The sequence below is a fragment of the Dermacentor albipictus genome, chromosome 3 (genome assembly GCF_038994185.2).
Source record: "Dermacentor albipictus isolate Rhodes 1998 colony chromosome 3, USDA_Dalb.pri_finalv2, whole genome shotgun sequence".
NCBI lineage: Eukaryota > Metazoa > Arthropoda > Arachnida > Ixodida > Ixodidae > Dermacentor > Dermacentor albipictus.
In genome coordinates, this window is record NC_091823.1 from 117,443,036 (window position 1) to 117,450,540 (window position 7,505).

At 43.6% G+C, this 7,505-nt stretch overlaps 1 protein-coding gene across 1 annotated transcript in view; it reads right to left on the bottom strand.

Moving 5' to 3' along the window:
- LOC135915617 (neprilysin-1-like) overlaps positions 1–1,433 on the bottom strand; it is a 37,805-nt gene extending 36,372 nt beyond the window's left edge. Inside the window, exon 1 of the mRNA XM_065448723.2 lies at positions 1,390–1,433. The gene's annotated coding sequence lies outside the window, so the exon portion shown is untranslated. The remainder of the gene's footprint in view (positions 1–1,389) is intronic.
- Between the last annotated feature and the right edge of the window lie 6,072 nt (positions 1,434–7,505).

A 7,505-nucleotide genomic window follows, 5' to 3' on the forward strand; every position in this document is an offset into this window, starting at 1 on the left:
GCAAGGTCTACATACACAGAAGCTGATCAAAATGATCAAAATCAAAGCCCCACTGTCGCATGTATGTAAACAAAGGTTATAGTTGTGGCGTAAAACCAATTTTTGCGTCAGTTCCCCAACCATGGAGCACATACCGACAGGATGGCAAGCAGAGGCTGGGCAGACGACGCGGCGCGGATGAGCGCATCTCGAGGTCCAAGTGTGCGCGCACTGGCGCGCGTCTTGTATAGGTTCAAACCATCATTACTCGCGAGACGCGGCATACCCAAGCTACGTGGGTGCGAGATTTAGCGCGCCCGCACACGTAGTACGTGTAGTTTGAGCCACGTATGGTTTGGGGTTTGTGATGATTCGTCATAGAGGCCGCGTGAGCGTTCCCACAGACGGCTTGGCCGTACCACCACTTCAGGGCTCCCGTGACGTTTCAGGACAACGCAATCAACCTTCACAGCCGCAGCTACCGTGTACTACCGGAGCTGCGCAAACTGCTGGGTGACTTCCAACGTGAAGACATAAAATGTGACGCGAGAAGAAATAATTATGGATTATTGGCAAAAAAAAGAAAAGAAAGAAAGCAAGGAAGGAAAAAAAAGAAGACGTGAAGAATTTGCTGCAGATTCCAGTAGGATATACGAAACGGAAGTTTTATTTATTAAGAAAACATGAACTACGATTTAAAGGAGTGCATACACCGAATAACTGCGTCTCCAGCAACTTTATATAAAACGACTGCCATATTTCATATATAGCAATTTTTTTCAATCCATATATTTCAACATTCCCGCAAGCAGGCATGGACAAACTTGAAGTAACGTAAATCCCGAGTGCTCAAGATCATCGAGTTCTCGTGAACCACCAAAGCGTTGACGACCGCCAACTCGTCCATCGTCCGCTTGTGCGCCCAAGTTCGTCGACGCCGTATCTAGGCGGAACGAGCACACTTGAGTCTTCCGGACGTACTTTGGCAAACACACGCCCAGACGCTTTGAAGAAGCAAGGTATCTTCTGAATGCGCAAGGTACATTCTGTAATAGAATAATATCCTTTTTGTTACCTATCAAAGCTAATCGGCGCTCTGACGAACGTTGCGTTGCATTTATATTTGCTTAGCGATCACGGGGTCATACACTGGCCTTCACCACCACACGAAAATTGTCGCGAAACTTCCTTTAACATCTCATCAGCAAAATATAACGCCGTTCCTTAGCATATCCCCTCTTTACCCAGCGGCTTGTTTTCACAACAGTCTCCAAAAAGAAGTGGCTGCGCACCCGGCTTCGTAACTCACAGTGCAGTTTCCGCAGTTCTTAGTCAGCTTAAAGCGCCTGGAAAGCCTTTCTCTGAAGCGTAAAGCCGGGAAATTTATTGTTCTATAAGCTGCGGATTTACCTGTGAGCAGGGCCTCGCCAGTGCTTCTCCACTTCTTTTTCTTCTTCTTTCTCTAGGGGTCTGAACGTGCCGAGGTTGACTTTCCAACGTTATGCTAAATAATAGATAAAGATGGATTCCTGGTCCTGCCTTGAAAACCTTGTCCCCATTGCAGAATGCGAGGCTAGAGCGCACCAGCTCGCGTCTACGTCTCGGTCCCTTCCTGTCGTTAAAATCGCGTTCTCTGGCTCCTTCTCTCTCTGTCATATATTGAGTATGTAGGTTTGAAAGCAGCTCGAATTATCGTAAAATCAGCAAAAAGAAGGTCTTAGATTGCTGTTCGGCGTTTGCTTTAACAAATATTGCATTTCCAGATCAGCTTCTTGTGCATTTGTTGTATAACGTGTATAAGAGCGCGTTTATTTTAAATTTGAGTCACGCAACCCTGTTTTTGTTCCAGCATCTTCGCTCGATATAGCTGTGTGTACTGCGTGTGCTGGTTTGCAACTTGATCGTGCGTCACTTAGTCAAGGAAATACGTCATTATGTAGTGCACTGTGAGGAGGTAGAAGCTGACGAACGCTTTGCCGTAAACCTCTCTTCCGCGAGGTTAAGCCGCTGTCATAGCCTAACCACATGCTCTAGTTCCCGTAGCCAGTATCGGACGCTGGCTTCAGTGGTACATTTATTCAATCATTCATCAGTTAATCTTATTTATTCTATAGTAGAGTGACATATTAGGAAAAGGGTCAACGACAACTTGTGTTACTACAGCGTGAGGCAATATTTTGTCCAGTTCTGTCACATGGAGGCTGTAGACCAAGGTTCTGTGCAAAATTTGGGGTGCCGGGCCCACTGTAAGCTTCATTTGTTTATAACTTCTGTATTTTCAATTCCATAAATAAGTAATTACCCGCATGCTTACCTTGTTGTTATTGTCTGCTGGCTTGATATGCTTGTGACGTGCAGGCGTAGTAATCAAACAGCTGGTACAATGCAAGTTCAAAATACGTATACCTTTTTTTCCGAAGCATTTCTTTGACTAGTCGGAGCTAAGGTCAAACAAAAGGCTATCCAAGATCACAGACTTTGTCGACTATACGCGCGCACTTCACCGCAGCCGCTCGCTGGCTCCGCGCGCATGCGCACGCTGTCCCACGCACCAGCTCGGGCACCGTTACTGGCTCGGTGCCTCCTCTCCTTGCTCCACTCGTCGTAGCGAGTGTGAGCGTCACAAGTAAACGTGGCTTGGTTGCACTGGCAACCATGTTGTGCGTACGCCTCTATTTGCAGGTACAAACAATGAGCCTTCGGAAGCACCAAGCAGAAGAGGAACGGGAGATTGCAAAGGTTCTCGTAAGACTGCATGCGGTACGTACAGAAGTGGCGAAGGGGGAAGCAAAGCGGTGGGCCGGTTAAACACGCGCGGCCATGGAGTGCGAGCAACAAGAGAAACCATGCGCGGTTGTAGAACAGTAGTGCGCCAAGCGGACAAAAGTGGCACCGATTGGAGGACCACCACTTGCGGGACGCACACGCATAGTTTCAGAAGCACCTTAGTGAAGACGAATTAGGGGCGGCATGTAGCGTCTGCGAACGCCTCTTCTTTCTTCCGTACGCCACCGAGGTGTCGCAGCCAACGCACGTGGCTTCCCTCGAGCGAGCGTTTCACTTGGGGGACGTCACTTCGTTCAGGCGCGGGCAACAAATGCTTCGCATTAACTGCGGTATTCATCGCGGGATGTTTATGGCCTAATTTTCTTTTGAATGAAGCACGAGCACTATGAGCACGACCACGTATTAGTACAGGCTGCGTTAACTCACCCCCAGCCAATTTCCCCGACAAAAACTGACAATCAGTTAAATATCTTTGCGTGATTTAGATGAAAAATGATGGTGCGTTCTACAATTGATTGGTTGCGTCCATGACACATGACGTCATACGTTGTCAGATGTTCTTCATAACTCTACCTTACTCCACCTTGCTCTAATCTGTATCAAACTTAATTCACCTTAGTCCAGTTTTATCTACCTTCATCCACTTTATGCCACCTCAATTAATCTTGGTTTAATTAGACTCATCCACTTGAATACACATTATTCCATCTTAATTCAACTTGCTCTAATTTGTACCAATCTTAATCCAGCTTATTCCACCTTAACACGCCTTAATCCACCTTAGTCTGCTTTGCTCCAATTTTTGATAACCTTAATGAACTCTGACCCACCTTAGGCTACTTAATTGACCTCCTTTTCTTTATTTCACCTTAATTCGCCTTACTCCACCTTAAGTCACCTTACTCTATCTTGCCCTACCCTTAACTCTGTATTACTACTTACGCCATGCAAGACGCTCATGTGGCCAAAGATGATGACCTTTTTTGCCCCTGTTTGCAGATGACGCCTGCTTTTCTGCCTCAGGACACATATAATAGATTCCCATTAATAAAAAAAATCACCGCCCAAGTACTCCGTAAACATTGTGAAACTGAAACATGCGGCCCCGGTGTTTATCACTTAGTTAATGCTGACGTTTCATTAAACGACGGCTTGGTAGGTTTCCGGATCCTAGGTACGCAGTTGGTGCTTTCGCTCGGCTGCACGAGCCTGTTCTTGTGCTCGGGCTGCAGCATCGGCACGGCGTAGACGAGCTCGTTCCCGGTTCTGATCACGGCGTTGCTGAACGAAAGCTGCCTGCTCCTCAGGACTATTATAACGCGTGGCCTGCTTAATTCCGAGATGGACAGAAACTGCTGCGCACGCGCTCGGCTGCAACCGAGAGCAACGGCGTCGCTACTGGTGCAGCCAATCACGCTCCTCTCTCCCCCTCTTTTTCTTCGCACATGCTCATGGGGCGGTGCCGGAGGAGCTTTCGGCGCACAGGCAACGGATGGACACATCGGCTAGCCATATATAGCTTCGCTGTAAAAATTTCTGTTTGCGAATTAATCTGTGATCAAACGTGTCGTCGTTGTAGCCGTCGTTGGTTTCCTCTTTGTGCAGAAGCCGTCTACGATGTTGTCACATCCAAGAGAAAGGTTCTTGCTACAATTAGACTGGACTAGATTGTAGGAGTGGGTCCAGCGGACCCCTTGGGAAGCACCGAAAGAGATGCAAAAAATTGCTGGCTCTCCCATGATCCAGAGTAAATGAAGCAGGAAATGGCTACGGGCCAAGCACATTGCTTGGAGATGATACTAGCCACAGTCTTAAATAGGAGTGATAGGAGTAATCACACCAAATCAGGAGTGATTGTAGCTGATATGAGCGATCATTTGCCGATATACATGTTCTGTAGGCTTCATCAGGTTTCAAAACCAGTGCGTCAGTCTCAGTCATTTGTTTTCCAGGAAATTAATTACAAAACACTAAACACTTTCCGGCAAAAAATTAATAATGTTGATTGGACTTCGGTGCTTCTATGTCAGGACGCTGATGATGCATATGATAAACTCATGCGCTTCCTTAAGGAAGCGTATGATAACTCCTTTAAATGTATAAGAGTAAAGAAGTCAACTAGAAAACGGAAACCATGGCTTAATGACGAATGCCTTAGGATGATCCTTGAGAAGGATTCACTGTATCATAAGTTTGTCAGAACAAGAAACCCTGAGGATCTTGCAAGCTTTAAGAAATATCGGAGCTATGTTACGAAATTTACACGAAATGCAAAAAAGCTGTATTACGAGAACCTATTTCAAGAGGTGAGTAATCAGAGCAGTCTATTATGGCGCGAAATTAAAAAGCTTTTGCATTCCGATGTCCACAATAGTGTTGACTTTGAACTTGTAGTTAAATATAGAACGCTAAGAGGCAAAGAATTAGCAAATATGTTTAATGATTACTTCACAAGTCTGGAAAAAAGTACTCACGACATAGCAGTAACCAAGTATTTGGGCACACGGAACGCACATACAGCTTTCCTTAAACCTACAGATCCATATGAAGTTTGTGCAATTTTCATGTCACTAAAGAATAGTAAATCCCGCGATGTGAACGGATTTCAAATAAGACCTATTAAGTTTGTGCTTGATCTCTTGCTCCCAGTACTTACTCATATTTTTAACCTATCGCTGTCAACTGGAATTTTTCCTAGAAAAATGCAACACGCGAAAGTTACAGTCCTATTTAAATCCGGTGACAAAAATAAGCTGTCAAATTAGAGGCCAGTATCAGTACTGCCTGTCCTATCCAAGGGACTAGAAAAAGTTATTTGTAAAAGACTAAAGTCATTTTGTGATAAACATTCCATCATATCAAATAAACAATTTGGGTTCCGTGTGGGAATGTCAACTGAATTGGCTCTGCGAACCCAAAAAGAGTTCATTTTAAATGGTTTTGAAGATAAAGAACTAACGCTAGGAATTTTCGTAGACTACTCTAAAGCATTTGATAGGCTAAATCATGAGACTTTGCTTACTAAACTAGAACATTATGGGTTTCGGGGCATTTCTCTCAAACTCTTACAATAGTATCCTAATCACAGAAAACAACTAGTTTCGATTTCATCAGAAGATTCACGTCTCCGGGAAATTACACAGGGCGTTACCCAAGGTAGTATACTAGGGCCAGTATTGTTTAATATATATGTTAACGACATTGTCAACATTTCTAATGACGCTAACTTCATCATTTATGCAGACGACACCAGCCTATTCTTTCAGTCTCGCAATATCAGCGATCTCTCGTTGTTGGCAAATACCACACTTGAACAATTGGCCGAATGGAGCAAGGTTAACGCTCTCAAATTAAATACAACAAAAACAAAAGTTGTTATTTTTGCACCTCCCCAAAAACATCTGAGTGAAGACATACTGTTGCAGGTTGACTCTGAAATAATTGAAGTTGTTCCTAACGTTAAAACTTTGGGTGTTATATTTAATCAAAAACTAACGTGGACTGAACATGTGGAACTTATTGCATCCCGTTTAGCCAAAGCTTGCGGCGTGCTTTGTAGACTCCGTGAGACGATACCACCTAAAGTTAAGCTGATCCTTTATAACGCACTATTCTCATCTCATTTAATGTATTGCCACCTTGTGTGGGGTACTACGTCAAAAGAAAATATCAATAAATTATTACTACTCCAAAAAAAAGGCTGTTCGTCATATCGCAAATGCGCCATTCGACGCACATACATCTGAATTATTTTCAAAGTATAATATAATTTGTCTAGTAAGTTTATATAACGTTAACCTTGCCCTAAAATACCAGAGCTACTTTAAGTATAATAACGAAGCGTTCTTGCGGTTGTGCAACCTAATAGAACCAATAGATATATCGTATAACATTAGGGAAAGCAAGAGATGGCAGCTACCACTCTCCCGTACTAATTATGGATCAAATCGGCTATCCAGTCGTGTCCCATCCTTATTAAATAAACTTCATGAAAACGGTATAGAGATACCTGACACTACTAGGAAAACATTACGAGACTTCCTAATTCAAACTAAGTAATTATTTTTTTAACGTTACTTTGGCTAGGGGAAGTCACTACTTGCCTCCTTTAAATTAAGTAGTTTTTCATTTTGATGGCATTTTCGCATATAGGATGTAACCTTCAAGAAATTTACGCACATCTTCATTTGCTATCTATGTTTCTGCATGTCAAGAAAACGTTCTATGATGAATTTTACAGCACTTGAAAATAATTATGTATTTCTGTTATATACTGTACATTCATATATGTCATTTGTACTGTATCATCTTGTATCACTGATTGTACATTTCGCCTGACACGTTTTTCACATATACATTTGTGCATTGCACACACTAAAGTGTACAAACATTATTCTGTCCCCGTTGTCATGGATAGGGGCAAGAACCTTGTCAAGCTGCAAAAAAAGCAGCTTTTAGTTCTTGTCCTAGTGTTCATTTTTTGTAAATCAATGAATGCTAAATAAAGATTGATTAAAGATTGATTAAAGGTGCAGTGAATGTCCGCAATGGCATACCCCACCACACCACATCGCACCATGCCATATTGTGCTCTGGTCCATATGAACGCTGCCCAGCTAGCAGAAAACCAGCTGAAGGCGGCACGACTGAGCGCACCGCCCAGCCAGCTGCCAACTAGAAGAAAATTGTCTGATGGAGGGCCCACGCATCGTGGCGCCATCTCTCAAGGCTACGCAAAA